The following is a 20898-nucleotide window of genomic DNA, read 5'->3' as shown; positions in this document are numbered from 1 at the left end:
GGTCTGGGTGCGAGTGCTTGTAACCGAGTGCAGACTCGAGCTATTCAAACAATTTTTCTTCAATCCCTTCTTCCTTCGACTGCTCATTCTGTCGGGTGCGTATCACGCACTCCCGATGGGAGTAGCCCCCGAGTCTGGGCGCGGGTGTTTGCAGCCGGGTGCAGACTTAAGTCGAGCAATTATCTCTTCCTCCAAAACATTTTTCCTTCGAGTCTTCATTTTATCGGGTGCGCGTCAGCGCTCCCGATGGGAGTAGCCCCCGAGTCTAGGTACGGATGTCTGCAGCCGGGCGTAGACTCAAGTCCTTCATCCGATAACTTTTCATTTTTCCTTCAAATGCTGGCGATAGTGACGTCACCGCTGTCGTGCAGCTGCGGTGGTTTGATTGACAAGACTTGACCTGACGGGCCCACCCTAGTCCTGCGCGGGCAGTTTGTAGGATTTGACAAATGCACGCGCGGCGACCGAGGCGTCCCCTCGATTTTTGCACAACGTGGGAATAATGGGCCGGCGGTTCCGTTCTCCATCAAGTGGCACGTGTATAACCAGATCCGCTCCACCTCCCACGATACCTGTGGAGTTATGGCCACGATCTCATACAAATTTGTTGCAGCATAAATAGAGGGCCTCCATTTTTTACTTCTCACGCTTTTTACTGCTCATCTTCTTCGCCCAAACCTTCTTGCTTCCTCTGCTTCTTCTTCTTCAAGCCTCGCACACCATGGGCAAAAGAAAAAGCACCAGCAGCTCGGACGCGGCTAAGGTCAGCCATGATTGGAGCGCCTCCACCATATCCAACCGCGACATCAACAGGCTGCGTGCCCTCGGCTTCGTCTCCACATCTGAAGATGATATTCGTCTTCCAGGTGCGGTTTCTCGCCCAAAGCCCCCGAAGGGTTTCACTGTTATGTTCGTTGCCTTTCTCGCCCGCGGCCTCTCTCTTCCAGCCCATGAGTTCCTTTGCTCCCTTCTTTTCTTTTATGGGATCCAGCTCTGGCAGCTGACCCCAAACTCCATCCTCCATCTCTCTATCTTTATCACTCTTTGCGAGGCCTTCCTCGGCATTGACCCTCACTGGGGTCTTTGGAGGAAGATCTTCTACGTAAAGCGCCACTACGGCAACAATGGCCCCCCCGTCGTGGGTGGCGTTGGCTTTGTCGTTAAGAAGGAGGTCAACTACTTCGACTATCCAATGAAGGAGTCCGTCCAGGGCTGGCGCAACAAGTGGTTTTATCTGCGCGACCCCATAGTGCCCGGGCGGCGCTCAAATCTTCCGCATTTTGATGATGTTCTGGTGGCTCAGAAGAAAAAGTCCTGGCAAAACGCTCTTTCTTCGGAAGAAAGGGCGACAGCCGACAGACTGTTTGAGCGGGTCATCGCTCTGAAGAACGCGGGAGGCTTGACGATGTGCGGCACTGAAGTAGTTTCAGTGTTCCTACAACGTCGAGTGCAACCGCTGATGTCTCAACCCCACCAGTTATGTCTATACACCGGTAAGACCGACAAATCGAGGATCAGTTCTGCCGACCTGTCGGCAGATGAGCTGCGGGACGAGGTTCGTCGGCTGACGTGCCTCAGTACGAAGGACAACATTATCCTGACATCGGCTCGTCCTCCTTATGACTCTGACCATCTTCCGACCGAGGTGGTCCCCTGTCTTTTTCCACTTGCTGTCATTACTTCTTTTTCTATTGTGTCTTACAAGTTTCTCTCCTTCGACAGGTTCCCACCGTTGCCCAATGTTATCCTCCCTCACCCGAGAGCGGCGTGATACTAGAGGATGATGATGATGATTCTGAGGGAACCGAGGACGCTCAGCATGTTCTTGAGGACATCGATGTCCAAGAGGAGGAAGCTGCCGAAGATGACGCCTTCCTCAGGAGCAGACGTCGTAAGCAGGTACATGATGACTTTATCACATCGGCTGAATCAAGTCCTAGCAGAGGAGATAATGATGCCGATGAAGCTGCTTCGCCTCCTCCTGTTAAGAAGAGTTCAACAAGTTTCTTCGCGGGCGAAGATGATCTGGACCTGTGAGCATCTATACTCTTTTTCTTGATTTATTTCTTGTCATCCTGCATGCTAACTGTGCACTGTACTTAAGTAGCTCTGATGATGACGATGTTCCTCTCGCGAAGAGGGCCAAGTTAGTCTCTGAGAGGGCAGCATCGGCTAAGGAGTCAAATCCTTCTCCCGCCAAGTCAACACCTCCCTCGCGAACGGGTGTGGAGAAGGTTCCAATATTGAAAGTCATTCCTCCTGGTGATGCTCCCACTCCGTCGACTGGCCGCGATCATGTAAGTATTTAATCTATCTGGCTTTGTCGAGTTTCTGCCAACTGACTCCTCTTGATTTTTCTGGCTGCAGCCGATTTACGTTACAGTCGATGCTGTGGCGGATTTTGCTGAGCAATTCACTCGCCTCGAGGCTGAAAACTCCCAACTTCGGAAGGCCATCAAATCTTCGGCTGACCAGGTGCTTGAGGCCAACAGGCTTGCTACCGATGCCAAGAATGAGAACGCCTTGTTGAAGGAGGAAGTGAAGAGGCTGAAGCGGCAGATGAAGGATGAACAAGATGCCAGGCGTGCAGCGGCGGCTACAGTCGATAAGAAGGAAGGCGTCCTCCGTGAATCCGTCAAGGATTTATTAGGTAAAAACCCATGGTATCCCGCTTTTTTATTGGTGTTTCTTCATTGATTACTGATATGTCTTTCTTTCAGAGGCCGCCAATATAACTGTCAGCCGACGTCATCAGCTTCGGGAGGACTCCACAGCCGATGCCTTGTCACTTGCCGCTGAGTCTAATGTCCAGGTCCTTGGACTACTGCAAAAGACCAAGGGAGCATTGTCGAGGCTATACTCGATGATCTTCCCGAAGATGAAGCAGGACAAGACTCTCGACGAGATGGTGGATGCTTTCCTTGTTGATCCTTCCGAGCCCGTGGAGGTATTGAAACGCCGTAGCCGCTTGGTTGGGGCGGTTCTTACTTTTCATTTACTTATGGGCCATGGGATGGGGTCAGAATTGGAGGAGTTTTCTAAGGTACTACCTGTTGATGATGACAACCATCTGGTCGACCTTGAGCCTTTCAAAAGATCGGCAATAACTTGCGCCAACCAACTTCTGAAGCTGGTGGATGAAGCACAAGCCAAGCCTGTTCCTGAGTCTGCCCCTGGTTCATCGTCAGCGAACCCTTGAACTGTTATTTGACTTGTTGTAAATAAGATCATCCGTAACTCGACGTAGCTCAATTAAAATTCGGCTCTGTTGCCAATTCAAACATCCTTTTGTCTGTATAATGTATGCTGAGCGCTCCCGATGGGAGTTTTTATGTTAATGCTTGGTCTGAACTAGGGACTGTACTGCAGATTCCTTTATCTTCTTCCCGTGCCGAGCTCTTTCCGAACCCTTCGAGTAATGACGAGTCAGGCCTTGTTCGTCGCTTACGTGATCAGGTGTCTTGTCTAAATAAAGACATCATTTCTCTTCGCGCGATGGCAGCCTTGGTGAAGAAAAAGGGAGAGATAGCGACTGCTGTCGAACAATACGCTCTCGATGGTCTTCATGTTGCTACCGAAAGTTTGGGCTGTCAGTATTAGCCCATCTTCTGATTTCTGGCATAGCTTGAATGTTCTTTTAACTGACATTCGTTCCTTTTCCAGTCGTAGCTTCGGATGCAGTTGAAGAGAACAAGAAGATTCATGAAGAGGTTGAGGCGATGACCGATGTTGCGCACCCGACGCATGGTTTATGGCTGCATCGTCCGAAGGCTATCGTCATGGCGAAGTTTAAGTACCGGGTGATGAAGGCGCATTACTATTTTGATAAGTACTATGCTCATCTCACGATGGTTTGGAACACCTTGTTTCCTCTGGACCAAGCACCCGAAACCTTGTCTGGCCTGTTCACCCGATTCAAGTCTCCTGAGAGGATTCGACAGTTGGTGCGGAAAGAGCTTCTGGCTGGTGCTGAGCTTGCCTTTGCTTCGATATTGGCGTGCCATCCATCTTTAGACTTGAGAGCCGTAGCGAATACTGAGAGGGATTTAGGCCAGTATTATGATGTTGCTAGAGGTCCTGCTTACACCGTTGTTTCTCGGATGGAGTCATGCCTTGAAAAGGAACTGAAGGCCCACTGGGACCGGGGAACCCAATCACGAATGTAATAACCTTGTATCTGCATAAGATTGTTTACTGCGTGCGCTGCACGCTATGTTAGTTTGATTGATATTTTATTGTCGAGTGCGGTTGAGTGATCAGTTCAACCTGCTTACTCGACGAATTCGTTGAATTTTACGCAATGTTATTGCGAAGTCGATATGTATTTTTTGCGAGAGCTTGGCTTCGTCACGCGGTGCACCGGTTTGAGCCTTATTTTGTGATAATGTAACCATCGACTGCAGCACTCGCGTATTTTCTCGAGGCTTGGATTGGTTGTTTTTGTGTGTCATTAATCTTAGCTCTCGCTGAGAGTATTTAATTAATGACACTGTGTGAGCACATTTCTTTTGGGCCAACGCTCCCGATGGGAGTTAGAGCCGATGGTAGGGGCCCCAAACGTTATGTTCAGGTGCTAAAGCCTGGAGCAGGAAAAAAAAAGGTAGAAAATCTGATTAGATCTTTATTCATAATGTAAAAGCAACCTTATAGGCTGTTGAATGATTAAAAACAATCGTGTCCTATGTATAGAATCGTCGCAACTGCGCGATGTTCCATGGATTCTCGACGTCTTTTCCTGAAGCTGGATTTTTGAGCCGATATGCTCCTCCTGGTATCACTTCAGTGATGATGTATGGTCCTTCCCATGGAGATTCTAGCTTCAAGGATCTTTTTTGCTTCAGCCGAAGCACCATATCCCCAACATTGAAACTTCGACTGCGTATTTGTCGACTGTGGTAGTTTCTCAGCGCTTGCTGGTATACCGTTGTTCTTGCCAAGGCGATATCTCGTGCTTCGTCAAGGAGATCGACAGCATCTTGTAGCGCGATGTTGGAGGAGGACTCTGTGTATGCTGTCACTCGAGGAGCTTCAAATCGGACGTCGGTCGGTAGAACTGCTTCGGCTCTGTGCACCAGGAAGAATGGAGTATATTGAGTCGACCTGTTGGGTGTGGTACGCAAACTCCAGAGTACAGATGGTAACTCTTCGACCCAGTTCATTCGCGCTGTAAGGCATTTCTTGAGGCCATCTCCTATTAGACCATTGATCCTTTCCACCTGGCCGTTGGTCTGGGGGTGAGAGACTGATGCGAATTTCAATTTGATTCCTCCATCATCACAAAATTTCCTGAACTCCTCGGAATCAACGTTGGAGCCGTTGTCTGTGACGATGCTGTGGGGCATACCGAATCGACAAGTTATTCCCTTGAAGAATTGAACCGCTGTTTCAGCTTTTTGGTTTCGCACAGGTACTGCCTCGATCCACTTAGTGAATTTGTCGACTGCAACCAATAAGTACGTGTGTCCTCCGGGTGACGATCTTGGCAGCGGTCCAACTTGATCGAGTCCCCATTGAGCGAAGGGCCATGCCAAGGGTATTGTCATTAGGTCCGTTGCAGGAGCGTGTGGTTTTGGTGAAAAACGTTGGCAGGGATCGCACTTCATGACTAGATCTCTAGCATCCGACGCAGCCGTTGGCCAGTAAAATCCTGCCCTAAAGGCTTTTGCTACAAGGGCCCTGCTCCCTGCGTGATGCCCGCAGGTTCCCTCGTGTATCTCGCGCAACAGTGCTTTTCCATCGTCAATGGCGATGCACCTTTGGAAGATCCCTGAGATGCTACGCTTGTAAAGCTCACCATTTACCACGGCGAAGGCCTTTGAACGTCTGACGATTCGCCTTGCTTCCACAGAGTCCTCTGGCAGCTCTTGCTTTGTCAGATACGCTAGGAACGGCTTGGTCCATAGTGGCTCGAGGAGGAGGACTTGTTCGGCAGGAGGGGTTGGAGATTCTTCAGCCGGAGGAGTTTGCTGCGAGCTTGCCTCTAATTCATCAGCCGATGGTTTTGGAGGTGCCGACGTCTTTTCTTTTATTGATCGTTGAGTGATCACTTCGTAAAACACTCCGTCTGGGGTGGGGGAGCACGTAGACCCGATGTTTGCCAAAGTGTCGGCTTCCTCATTACTGGCTCTGCCGATATGTTTGAGCTCGCATCCTTCGAATTTATCTTCCATATTCTGATACAGCTGCCGGTAGGCGATCATGTTGTCGCTGACTGCGTCACACAGGTTCATCGACTGCTGCACCACCAAGTTTGAGTCTCCATAAATTTCTAGACGGGTAGCACCACACGCCTTTGCCATTTTCATTCCGTGCAACAGCGCTTCGTATTCTGCTTCATTGTTCATCGGCAGAGAGAAATTCATACGTAGTATATATTTCATCTTATCTCCCTGCGGTGATATCAGCACCACTCCTGCTCCTGCACCTGTACTCCGTTTTGACCCATCGAAGTACATTATCCATGACCCCGACATGTCGGGTGCTGCTGGTGTCTGTGATTGGATCCAATCTGCCACGAAATCTGGGAGGATTTGGGATTTTATCGCTGTTCGATTAACGTAAGTTATGTCATATGGCGCTATTTCGATAGCCCATTGAGACACTCGACTTGTGGCTTCCGGATTGGTCATTATGCTCTTCAGGGGTGCTTCACTTACAACGGTAATCGGGTGCTCCGTGAAGTAGTGCCGCAACTTGCGGGCTGACCTCCATACTGCGTATGCCAGCTTCTGATGATGGGGATACCTCTGCCTTGCAGGAGTGAGCACTTCACTGAGGTAGTAAACGGGCCTCTGCACACCATGAACTCTCCCTGCTTCTTCTCGTTCGACGACTAAAACGCTGTTGAAGACTTGTGCTGTTGCAGCTATGTACATGAGCAACGTCTCCTTCTCGCGCGGAGTCACAAGCACTGGGGAGGTCGATAAGATTTTCTTCAAGTTGTCGAAGGATTCCTGTGCCTCCTTTGTCCACTCGAACTTTTCCGACTTTTTCATCAAGTTGTAGAAGGGCAAAGCTTTCTCCCCTAGCTTTGCAATGAACCTGTTGAGCGCTGCTAGTCGGCCTGCCAACTGCTGCACTTGGTGCAGATTCTTTGGCGGCTCCATATCAAGAATAGCTTTGATCTTCAAGGGATTGGCTTCGATTCCTCTGGCTGATATGAAGTACCCGAGTACTTGTCCTCCTGGCACTCCGAAGAAGCATTTTTTGGGATTCAACTTGATTTTCTATCTGGCCAGATTGTCGAAAGTTTCCCGCAAATCATCGATGAGCGTGGCTGCGTGTTTTGTTTTCACCACGATGTCGTCGATGTAAACTTCAATGTTTCTTCCAATCTGTTCCCCAAGGCAGGCTTGCATGCAGCGTTGGTAAGTTGCTCCTGCATTTTTCAACCCGAAGGTCATGATGTTGTAACAGAAAACGCCGTGTGGAGTGATGAACGCGGTTAGCTCCTGGTCCTCCTTCTTTAGTTTAATCTGATTATACCCGGAGTATGCATCGAGGAAAGAGAGACGGTCGCATCCGGCCGTGGAGTCGACTATTTGGTCTATTCGAGGCAGCGGGAAATGATCTTTCGGGCAGTGCTTGTTAAGGCTGGTGTAGTCGATGCACATGCGGAGGGCGGTCGTGTCCTTCTTCGGCACCATGACGGGATTAGCCACCCACTCAGATTCCTTAAGCTCTCGAATAAATCCTGCCTTGCGGAGTCGATTAACTTCTTCGCCGATTGCTCTTCTCTTTGGTTCGGAAAATCATCGCATTGATTGCTGTACTGGTTTGGCCGTCGGGTCAACATTTAGGGTGTGCTCAGCGAGTTCCCTGGGGATACCTGGCATGTCGGATGGTTCCCATGCAAATATCTCCCAGCGCTCACTGAGGAACTCGATGAGCGCGCTTTCCTATGCGTCAGTGAGGTCAGCCGAAGTATTGACCGTCTTCTTCGGGTCAGTAGGGTGCACCTGCAGCTTCTTAGCTTCCTTTGCAGTGTTGAACTCATCGGATCTTACGTTTCGATTGTCGGCTGGTGGTTGTGTGTGGTCTGTAACGGTATCAATCGCGTTGAGTTCTTCCTTGGCTCCAAACTTCGAGGCGATCTTCTGGAACTCCCTGTCGCAGTTGTCTGATCGAGCAAAGCTGCCATGAACGGTTATTGGGTTCCGTTGTTGCCTGGCATCTTCAGTTTCAGGTATGCATAATGAGGCACGACCATGAATTTAGCAAACGCAGGCCTGCCGAGGATGGCGTGGTACTGAGATTCCCAGTCGACTAATTCGAACTTGATCTTTTCTTTCCTGAAATTACTGGGCGTGCCGAAGACTACGTCCAATGATGTTCTGCCGAGCGAGTAAGCGGGTCGAGTCGGTATAATGCCGTGGAACCCTGTGTCAGATTCTCTTAGCATGTCGACTGTTAAACCCATTGCCCTCATTGTGCTGGAGAATAGCAGGTTCAAGCCGCTTCCTCCATCCATGAATACTTTGCCCATATTGTACCCTCCAATCTGTGCTTCAAGGACAAGGGCCGCGTGGCCGGGCCTTGGGACAGCTTTCGGGTGATCCGCCCTGCTGAAGGAGATGCTTTGTTCTGACCAGTCGATGAAGTCAGGCATATCAACTATGGCGACTTCCGCATATTTTACTTCTCGGGAGAACTTCTTGATTTCTCTCTTTGAAAAGCTGGTTTTATGGATCATGTTGACTTGTCCGCGTAGCTCTGGGAATACTTCGGCTGGTACATATTCATCTTTTTCCATTGGTTCGTATGGTTCTGGTACATACGGTTCTGGCGGATGGTCGTAGGACCTTGCCCTCTTCTCCATCATGTGAACTCTTGATATAGCTTCGGCTCTAAGATCATCACAGAACTGCCGAATCTCTAGGAAGTGTCGACAGTTCCTCAACAAATGACTAGACTTCTCCCGACCATCTTTTGGATCAATGTAGGAGTGGAGGTAACATGGCGCCTCGAGTTGCTCTGTAGCCGAAAGGTACGGAGAACGGGTGCGGCCCCTGATTGATGATGTGTCGTGGCATCCTTGCTCGAATTGTCGAGGGTGAACTGCTGTTCTGCCTTCCTCCTCACGGTGTGAGCCTCTTCGTCTCTTCCTTTGTCCAGCCGTGGTGTCGAGACCCCCTCGGTTGCTCTCTTGTATGCTCCTGGGCGGAATTTTTAGGGTTGTCGCTGAAGGGACACCCTCCGGAGGTACGGCCTTTGAGTCGGACGCGCCGGCCCTAGGGAGGCGAAGGAAACCTCCGGAGTCGATGACGAAGTGGACGCCACCGAAAACAGCCTCCGTGTCGTGAGACGGTGCCATAGAGTTTGGGTGAAGTGCTTTGCGGCGCGGTACGAACTCGAAGGACCCGCAGCGGATTGGATCTCTTGACTCTACCGGTGTCGGTGATTCGAGTAAGAACGCTGCGGACGTGACTGGTACTGCCGATGACTTTCCTTGTGCCGACAGGCTCCCCACAGACGGCGCCAATTGTCGAGGGTGCTACTCGTCAATGCCCTCCGATAGGGGCTTAGGGTTGATGGAATCCTGCAAGCTGACACGAGACATCGGTTCACAGACAAGTGGGGAGAGCAATTTACCCAGGTTCGGGGCCCTCGATGAGGTAAAACCCTTACGTCCTGCCTGTCTGTTCTTGATTATGATGATAATGGGTTACAATGGGGTGCCGAATAGTTCGGCTGAGATCTCGTCGAGATGGCTAATCGCTAAGGTGACCTAGTGATACGTCTCCGACGTATCGATAATTTCTTATGTTCCATGCCACATTATTGACAATACCTACATGTTTTATGCATACTTTATGTCATATTTATGCATTTTCCGGAACTAACCTATTGACGAGATGCCGAAGGGCCAGTTGCTGTTTTCTGTTGTTTTTGGTTTCAGAAATCCTAGTAAGGAAATATTCACGAAATTAATGCCCAGAGTCTTAGGATTGCATGAAGCTTCCAGAACACCCGAGAGCCGCCAGAGAGGGGCCACAGAGGGCCCACACATGGTGGCGGCGCGGCCCAGGGGGGCGCCGCCCTAGTGTCTGGTGGCCCCAGACCCCTTCTGACGCCGCCTCTTCGCCTATAAGAAGCCCCTGACCTAAGTCTTCGATACGGAAAAGCCACGGTACGAGAAACCATCCAGAGCCGCCGCCATCGTGAAGCCAAGATCTGGGGGACAGGAGTCTCTGTTCCGGCACGCCGCTGGGACGGGGAAGTGCCCCCGGAAGGCTTCTCCATCGACACCGCTGCCATCTCCACCGCCATCTTCATCACCGCTGTTGTCTCCCATGAGGAGGGAGTAGTTCTCCATCGAGGCTAAGGGCTGTACCGGTAGCTATGTGGTTCATCTCTCTCCCTATGTACTTCAATACAATAATCTCATGAGCTGCCTTACATGATTGAGATTCATATGATGATGCTTGTAATCTAGATGTCATTATGCTAGTCAAGTGGATTTTACTTATGTGATCTCCGGAGACTCCTTGTCCCACGTGTGTAAAGGTGACAGTGTGTGCACCGTGTGGGTCTCTGATACGTCTCCGACGTATCGATAATTTCTTATGTTCCATGGCACATTATTGATGGTATCTACATGTTTTATGCATACTTTATGTCATTTTTATGCGTTTTCCGGAACTAACCTATTGACGAGATGCCGAAGTGCCAGTTCCTGTTTTCTGCTGTTTTTGGTTTCAGAAATCCTAGTAAGGAAATATTCTCGGAATTGGACGAAATCAACGCCCAGAGTCTTAAAATTCCACGAAGCTTCCAGAACACCCGAGAGGGACCAGAGGAGGGCCACAGGGGGCCCACACATGTGGCTGGCGCGGCCCAGGCCTTGGCCGCGCCGCCCTATTGTGTGGCGGCTCCGTACACCCTCCGACTCCGCCTCTTCGCCTATATAAAGGTCCCAGACCTAAAACATCGAGACGGAAAAGCCACGGTACGAGAAACCTTCCAGAGCCGCCGCCATCGCGAAGCCAAGATCTGGGGGACATGAGTCTCTGTTCCGGCACGCCGCCGGGACGGGGAAGTGCCCCCGGAAGGCTTCTCCATCGACACCGCTGCCATGTCCACCGCCATCCTCATCAACGCTGCTGTCTCCCATGAGGAGGGAGTAGTTCTCCATCGAGGCTAAGGGCTGTACCGGTAGCTATGTGGTTCATCTCTCTCCTATGTACTTCAATACAATAATCTCATGAGCTGCCTTACATGATTGAGATTCATATGAGTTTTGTATCACAATTCATCTATGTGCTACTCTAGTGATGTTATTAAAGTAGTCTATTCCACCTGCACGGTGTAATGGTGACAATGTGTGCATCGTGTAGTACTTGGCGTAGGTTATGATTGTGATCTCTTGTAGATTATGAAGTTAACTATTGCTATGATAGTATTGATGTGATCTATTCCTCCTTTCGTAGCGTGAAGGTGACAGTGTGCATGCTATGTTAGTACTTGGTTTAGTTGTGTTGATCTGTCGTGCACTCTAAGGTTATTTAAATATGAACATCGAATATTGTGGAGCTTGTTAACTCCGGCATTGAGGGTTCGTGTAATCCTACATAGTTAGTGGTGTTCATCATCCAACAAGAGAGTGCAGAGTCTAGCATCTATCTATTTATTCTGTTATGTGATCAATGTTGAGAGTGTCCACTAGTGAAAGTATGATCCCTAGGCCTTGTTCCTAAATACTGCTATCGCTGCTTGTTTACTGTTCTACTGCATCTGTACTGTCCGCAATATTACCACCATCACCCACACGCCAGTCCTGGACAGCAAAGCACTTTTCTGGTGCTGTTGCTACTGCTCATATTTATTCATACCACCTGTATTTCACTATCTCTTCGCCGAACTAGTGCACCTATTAGGTGTGTTGGGGACACAAGAGACTTCTTGCTTTGTGGTTGCAGGGTTGCATGAGAGGGATATGTTTGACCTCTTCCTCCCTGAGTTCGATAAACCTTGGGTGATCCACCTAAGGGAAACTTGCTGCTGTTCTACAAACCTCTGCTCTTGAAGGCCCAACACTATCTACAAGAATAGAAGCATCCGTAGACATCAGTCTCTTAGGCTATATTTCACAGAATACTTATTCACTGAGTTATGATTTGAGTTGGATGTCTCTATGAAATTGTGGTGTGTTAGTACCTCCCGTGAATGCTCAAAGTGACAGCGTGGGGTGTTCATTAGTACTTGGGAATACATCTTTAAGGTTTGCCTACATGATGAATTAGAGTTCGTTATCTTGCCAGAGAGTAATTCGGAATAGCATAGTGAAGTGCTTATATTTATATTCCTTTATGATTGCAATGTTGAGAGTTTACACTAGTGAAAGTATGATCCCTAGGCCTTGTTTCCAATACTGCAAACACCGCTTACTTATTGTTCTGCTACATGTTCGTTTACTGCATCTGTACTGTCCGCAATATTACCACCATCAACCACACGCCAGTCCTGGACAGCAAAGCACTTTTCTGGCGTCGTTACTACTGCTCATACTTATTCATACCACCTGTATTTCACTATCTCTTCGCCGAACTAGTGCACCTATTAGGTGTGTTGGGGACACAAGAGACTTCTTGCTTTGTGGTTGCAGGGTTGCATGAGAGGGATATCTTTGACCTCTTCCTCCCTGAGTTCGATAAACCTTGGGTGATCCACTTAAGGGAAACTTGCTGCTGTTCTACAAACCTCTGCTCTTGGAGGCCCAACACTGTCTACAAGAATAGAAGCACCCGTAGACATCACCTAGCTCTAAGCTTTTGCTGGCTAAGATTGCTAAGATTGATCGTGTCCCTCGGTAGCCCCTCTCCTGGCCTTTATATAGGAGGCCAGGTCTCAAGAGGTCTCACCGAATACGACTAGGTTTACAGTAGTTTTAGATCCGATCTTTCCTTGTTCGACTGCTTCCTTGTCTTGCCCGTCAAGGAACCTTCTGGTGCACCGTCCTAGTGGCCCGCCTTTCTTCCGAGTGTCTTCATGGGCCTCCAACTAGATGGTACAGGGTAGGGCAACATCGGTTACACGAAGGGTAGTGCCCACGTCAAACGCCTTAGACGGGTTATGGGTCAGAAACGGCATGTTGTTTGGTCGGTTGGGCCGCTCATTTCTACACCGGGTAGAGAAGCGAGCCCTATTGTTTGGTTGACTGCTTTCGGTCCAACTTGGACGCACAAAAACACGAATCAGTTGTTTGGTTGCACAAATCACAGTTTCATAACCTTACCATAGTTTAAAGGGATTTCTATTTTCGTGCCCTCGGTTCCTTAGTTGTGCTCAGTTTTCCCCAGCTCCTTAGTTTTTCCTCAGTTTTCCCCAAGACCTTGTCTGAAACCATCACAGATGCTGTAACGGCCGGTTGCCCGACGGTTGACCGTTATCTTCTGACTAGTGGGGCCACGTAGAGCCCGCAAAGACACGTCAGACCATCCATCTTTGTTTGACCGTAAGCATCGCTGTATCCCTGACCAAAACACGCACGAGTGGGGCTTCGGTATATCGAATGACAAGTGGGCCATGGCGCTGATACAAGGGGCAATACACGGGTAGGAATAGATTTTTAAACGGAGCTCTACAGCGATGGCACGGAGGAGGTGGCCTGCGGAGTGCCGAGATGAGATCGACGTCCACAAAGAACTGCATGAGGCGAGACCAGACGCATTAGATAGATATGAACTAGACGCGTTTAACCATGCAAAGAAGAGAAGAAATGGTCAACGACATCGACGACTACCTCAAAACTTTGACTGACCGTGTCCGACACGAACGCGAGCAATGTAGAGAAAACTAGTGTCTCTCCTTTCTGGCGTGTATAGATGGGTGCTAGAAGAGTGTGGTGGCGAAGGGAAAGACCTCGCGGTGGTCTGTGGCGTCCAACATAGCGGGGCGGCGTGGCCGTGCCCACATCGGCGTGGATGCATGTTCGGCATTGGCATCAGCATGTACGTTCGGCATTGGTCTCGGTGGTATCTCTGGTGTGTCAGTGATCGAATGAGGGGACCATGCCGATATCGGCATCGGCAAAGTTTGGAGGCTGTGGTGCTCGAATCAAGGAGGGATTTGTTTCTTGTACGCCAAAAGTGATTTGAAACAAGTTTCGTGTTGAAGGTTAGGTAACGAAAGTTTGTAACTAAGCCCAAAATTATACTAGCGCCATGGTGAGGTTCTTTTTGATAGAGCTATACGGTTGGGCAAACTTTTTTGACACTTTTTAGATAGGGTTCCTTGTTGTTACACGTATGGCATCATGTATGGCACATTTGGGATCATTTGGAGATGTTCGAAAAAATCACTTTGCTTAAACGCATGCCGTTTCGTCTCACTGAAACCAGCTTTTCTAACAAGGTGATTTATTCTACCTCCTCTAAATGACCTCAAATTTCATACAGCTGATCTTCTATACATAGATAGATAGATTGTTTCATTTTTATATTTTTCGAACTTTTTATTTCCCTTTGAACTTTTTATTTCCCTTTATAATATCCAATTGATTTTCAGGTCAAAACCTCGAAAAACAGCATCATGTATGGCATCATTTTCGCCATAAATTTCAAATTTTGTGAAACTTTCCCTTTTAGATATTCCTTGTTGTTATAGATATGGCATAATGTATGCCAAATTTGGTTAGGTCTCACTGAAACCAGCTTTTGTAACAAGTTAGGTTTTTTCGACCTTCTCAAAAGGGATTTTTTTCTACCTTCTCTAAATGACCTCAAAAATCATACATACGATCTTCTATACAAAGATAGGTAGATTGTTTCGTTTTTACATTTTTTGAACTTTTATTTCCCTTTATAATACCCATTTGTTTTCAGGTCAAAACCTCGAAAGTTAACATAACTAGATGGTGAACCCTTCCAAACTTCAAATACAGAGATAGATAGATTGGTTCGTTTATCATTTTTATCGTGAATAGTAATGGCTACAAGAAATCGGTGATGGTCTATCATTTTTTGCGTGAAAAGTAATGGATACAACAAATCGGTGATGGTTTATCATTTTTTGCGTGAAAATTAATGGCTACAACAAATCGGTGATGGTTTATCATTTGGGATTTTCGTGAAAATTAATGGCTACAACAAATCGGTGACGGTTTATCATTTTTTGCGTGAAAATTTATGGCTACAACAAATCGGTGATGGTTTATCATTTTTTGCGTGAAAAGTAATGCCTAAAAGAGTTTATAATTTTTAGCGCGTGAAAATAAATACGTAAAACCGCCCTTTAGCATACTTAGAGAGTGGAAGGTAACCGCCGACAGAGAGAGAGAGGGGTTATCCTGCCCGTTAGATCATACGATCAACGGTCGGCGGGCACGATCCGCGTGACATGGGCTAGACCAATCAGGGCAATGTTGCACGTGTGAGAGAATTTGTGGAGGGAGAGGGCAAAACTGAGTAGTATCAAGAAACCAAGGGCACCTATGTAATAAACAGACTAAGGGATTCAAATATGAGATTTAAAAAATGGAAAATGCGTGTTTTGTACAATAAAACCCATCTTGGCCTATCTCAAACTATTTGCAATACAAATATACATGAGTGTGAGAATTATGGCCTCATTTAGACAAAGTATGTTTTGGGGAAAGCTGTTTTGGGAAGGGCTTATTGTGGAAAACCATGCACCTTCATAGCTACTAGGTGATTTGAGAAGGCCTTTGAGAAGTGGCAATTTGTGGTAAAACTTGATTTATCTATGACTTATCTATGTTTTGAGAACTGGCAATTTGTGGTGAAGACTCCATGAGTATGTGCCACTATTTTTTGGAATTTTTTGCACATTAAATGACTCATTTAACTAGTTAATCCCATTTGTTGACTGTCTGTTGACCAACTACTTGAGGGTAAAACTGAGCATATTGCACTAGCCAGTATTAGCACTCAAGGGGAAAACTGAGCACACAAAAAATGCTAGTATAATGCTCGAGGTTATACCTGAGTATATCTAAATTTCCAGGGTTAGACTCGAGGAAGCGTGTTGCGGTGCATAAATGAAAGACGTGCAATTGTTGACGCGTAGACGCCGGTCGCGGTGCAGAAGTTGAAGACGTGCAATCGTGGACGCGTGGCGCATTGCAGAAGTCCAAGACGTGCAGACGTGCAGCGGTGGACGCGTAGGACGCGGGTCGCATTAACCACCCCTTGCCTTTATAGACGCCTCCTCTCACTATCTCTGTCACTCTCACTCGCCTACGCAACGCCGCCTCTCTCACGTCCCATCATCTTCTCCAAAGCAAAAAACCCTCTCCCTCTCCTCTGCCGGCGAGATGGACAAGGAGAATGCCAATCCCATCGTCCACGGCGCCGTCGGCTCCAAGCGCGACGCCTCCCTCTTCGACGCCGTCCCCTCAACGGACGTCGCCGCTGCCTCCGCCGGTGCATCGGAGGCTGCTGCCGCCGGTCGCGGCCAGATCCCGCCGGGATGGGACCCCTACGAGCCGGTGCCGTACGTCCCGCCCCCGAACCGCTACGACACCTCCATAGAGGACCCATGGAACGAGGTAACTACGGTTTGCTTCCTTTTTTTGTTCCCCATTCCTTTTTGAACCCTATTTGTGCTGGTGTAGATGGATCTGTGGATGGATGAGTATTGGGCTACTATTTGCGCCGATTTTATTCCATTCTGCTTTGATCCCTCCTTGATTTCGTTTAAGATTTGGGGTTCGGCCGTTCGGTTAATTTATGCAAGTAATAATGGGATCTCAATCGGTTAATTTATGCAAGTAATCATAGGATCTCAATCAGTTATTTTATGCACGAATCAAAAGATATCAACAGTTTAATTTGCAAATAATCTGGAATGTGTTCAAGTTCAGATCTGAAATCTGTTTCTTTGCCTATGATGAATCGGTGGGCACAGATTTTTACAGGGAGGGTTCAGCGAACCATTTCTGTGTACAAATCTGTTGTGCATGAGCTTTGGTTCGCTTACACCGTCCCTGTAGACATATAATCGTGTCCACTCTAACTGAGGCTGCCTCTGTTTTTCCTAACTTTGTTATCATGCACGTTTGCAACTCATTCACTAATAAATTCCCGTTTGATATGGATCAGCTGTCTGGCAGCGACGTCGGCAGCGACGACGAGGACCATGACGTCAAGACTCGCCAGGTGCTGCGGAGGCTGCAGGTCGGCCAGTACGTCTCCTACCTCGACGTCGCCAAGGGTGTCTACAGGTGCCCCTTCTGCACTAGGAGGCTCGGCGGCACTGACTTCAACTGCGTCCTCACGCATGCCGAGAACATCGGCCACACCAACCCCAAGGTCGGCGCGTCGGTGAACCCCAACTCCTTCCGCGCCAAGCACTTGGCGCTCGGCATGCACCTCCGCAGCATCCAGCGGGTGGAGATCTCCGTGGGGCCCGTGCCACCGCTCACGCCCACGGCTCCCAAGGGGAGCAACAAGTGGAGGCAGAGGCAGATGGGGTAGGCGGAGTCCTGGACGTGTGCTGCTACTGCCTCCTCCATTTTGTTGTTGGGATCCCTTTGTTGTTAGCTAGGGATCCCTCGTTGTTATGTTGTTAGTATGATGGTACTGTACTGCTGTGAAGAACCTCGAACCCTACTATGTTTGGCTGCTGAATGCAGCTTATTATCTATATTATCTATCCCTATTCTACTATATGACCTTGTGAATTTATCGTACATTCCCTGTAGATTTGCTTCTAGATTTAACTACATACATATGGACTAGATGGAGTACTAGATTGGGCTCCCTACTAGATTTGCTGCCATATTGGGCAAACAACGAGGGCCAAAAGGCACAAATAATAATTGAAGAAAGACAGAAATGCAAGCTTCTCTAGATTTGATACTAATTAGGTGAAAAAAGGCAGAGAGAAGGAGGCAGAAAAGGTACTGTTAAAAGGGAAATGCCAATGGCCGAGAGAGACAAAACCAAGCTCCTGCTCACGTGCAACCAAACGCTATCTCGTCCTGTCCCACGCGGTCCCTTTCTACCAGCCCCACGCGACGCGGGCCCACACGACGCGGCCCCACACGTCAGCACGGAGCGGTCAACTTAACGGGAATCCTACCGTCTGAGCTGCCTTCTGCGGGTTTCAAACAAGCACTTGGGGAAAACTGAGGAAAAACTAAGGAGCTGGGGAAAACTGAGCACAACTAAGGAACTGAGGGCACGAAAATAGAAATCCCTAGTTTAAATTGGGTGAGAATATCATGCCATAGCATGTTACATACGATTACACACCATTCAGAAGAAAAAGATCCTCACGATCACGATGATCACGAAGACGATGATGTAATCTTTGACCTGCCTCTCACGTACCTCCGGTACTCCTTGTAGAACATGCACTGCCTCCGGCGATCGCTATGCTAACAACAGTGGCTGATTGATTGCCTCAACTGCCATGTCCTCATGATTCAAGAAGCTCTGGTACACTTCTTGTGCCTCCTCCAATGTTTCATAACCTATGTAGCTATTGTTGGAGTAGCCACTGACTTGGTCTTGACAAATCCACGATGAGATGTAGATTCTTGGAACCCGTCCTCGGAACACCACTAGCACGACATAAGAAGAACAAGTAATCGATCATAACCATGAACCAATTCATAGCAGAGTAATAGAACTACAAACAAAGAAGATCCCCCTCCCCGCGTTGCTCCCAAGGGCGGCTCGGGCGGGAAACCCTAGCACCGCCGCCATCGCCCCCCTCTCCTCTACCTCCCTCGCTGTCGTTCAGCGCGGCGGGCTCCACCTTGGCCCTTCACCGGAAGTGCCCCAGCGATGAAGGTGGATGTGGCGAGGTGCGGCTGGGCGTCGAGTGGTGCAGCACCCGGTCGTGGTCCTGCCCGCGGAGGGCTCCTCGGTACGTCCTGGCGGCACGGCCATCGCCATCTGCGGCGGTGACAATTCGTTGTATGGTGGTTGTTTGACGACACGAGGGGTGGTGCCTGCTGCAGGCCTGGGCTCAACTTGGATCTGTCGCCTCTGGCTGGCCGGTGGTATGGTCTGGGCCAGATTCATCTGGATCTGGTCAGAGTGGTCTTCTAGTCCTTCTCTTGTTAGCCTCTCAGCACAAGGTCGCCTTGGCTAGGTTGGCTGGCTGTTGTGCCCCATCTCCTAATGGGGGATCCTCATTTCATATGCAACCTAAGTTGCCTCGAGGTGTGTCTCTGAGGGGAAACCCTTGCTCTGCCTGAGCAGACCACGGCGGTGCTGCTTGGTGTCGCTTGCCCTATTGGGGGCGTGGTATGTGAGACACACCTCCGGCCAGTGCGGTGGTTCCGTGCAAAAGCTTAGCTACGATGGCGTCTTGCATCGTTCTTCCTTCTCGAAGGCGTCACAAAAGGATCCCCTTGTTGTTGTTCAATGAGGAGTATTTGGCAGCGAGGCATGTGGCCTCGCGGTGCTTCCATGTGGTGCCTTTGTTCTCCATTCTCAAAGCTGCTATGAAAGCTTGAAGACAATGATTGTAGGCTCTGTGCTGAGCTTTGTTGTCCTCGTGCGGTCTCGGTTGATCGATCCCCTTCGGCGACACAAGTGCTCTTCCTCTCCCCTCAAGTTTGGCCATCCCTATGGCAGAGCTTCTAGTCAAGGTTCGTGAAGTATGGCGGAATCTCGGTCTCGCAATGCCTTTCGATGGCCTTGGCAGAAACTCCTCACATGTTTATCCTACGAGCTTCGTGTCTGCAATGTCCTCTCGGCGGAGTGAGCCCCTTCGACAAAGCTGACGACACTCGTTGTTCAGCTTTTGCTCCGTTTCGTGAACTCATGGATGGCTGCTTGGCGTGGAGGTGGTAGTTGATGACCCACAAGTATAGTGGATCGCAATAGTCTTCGAGGGAAGTAAAACCCAAAATTATTGATTCGACACGAGGGGAGACAAAGAATACTTATAAGCCTTAACAGCAGAGTTGTCAATTCAGCTGCACCTAAAAAAGCACTAGTAGCAAGGGTGATGTGAAAGCAACAGTAATATGAGAGCAATGGCAATAGTAACACAACAGCAGTAGTAGTAACATAGAGGCAATGGCACCGGAAAATATTCCAGTGCGTAGTTGACAGTAGAGCAATGATGATAACAAAAGGACCGGGGTTCCCAGCTATCTACACTAGTGGTAACTCTCCAAATAACATGTGTTGGGTGAACAAATTACAGTTGGGCAATTGATAATTGTGAGGGCATGACAATGCATGCTATGATAAGATAAAGGTTACTATAGTATTTGATTGGGCATTACAACATAATACATAGACCGTAATCCAACTGTGTCTATGACTAATAATCCACCTTCAGGTTATCATCTGAACCCCTTCCAGTATTAAGTTGGAAGCAACAGATTATCGCATTAAGCAATGTGTGTAAAGTAAACAATAGATTTATCCTTAGACAAAACATTGTTGTTTTCTCCCTAGTAGCATCAGCACATCTACAATCTTAGAAGTTATTTTCACTCTTCTAGATTACTAGAGGTATGAACCCACTATCGAGCATAAATACTCTCTTTTGGAGATACGTGCTACTACTTGATCAGGGTTTCGTGATAGGAGGCGGGGCCGAGGGTTTCGTGATACACAAGTTACAGAGCTCGGGAGACTATTTGAGTCCGTCCTGTAATAGTTACAAGTCAATATTCCTAATACAATTCTACGTTTCCAAACTATCTCATGACTGGGCTTCCGGGATTTATAATCTTCGAGTCGTGGGCCTTCAGTAAAACTCCGGGTACCATCTTCGGCAGGCCCATTGGGGATGCCTATGTCAAGCAGGGTGTCGGGAAGAGCTTCAGACCCCCCAAGATGGGTTCGGCGATGGCGATCGTGATGGAACTTTTCATGGATTGAGGCTCGGGTCTCCAAGGTTTTCCCGAGAAGTTGTATAAATAGGTGAAGGATTCAGGTTGGTGGGGCGCCTATGGGCCCCACACCT

Source organism: Lolium perenne, chromosome 1, assembly GCF_019359855.2.
Source record: "Lolium perenne isolate Kyuss_39 chromosome 1, Kyuss_2.0, whole genome shotgun sequence".
Taxonomy (NCBI): Eukaryota; Viridiplantae; Streptophyta; class Magnoliopsida; order Poales; family Poaceae; genus Lolium; species Lolium perenne.
This window is presented reverse-complemented; position numbering follows the sequence as displayed.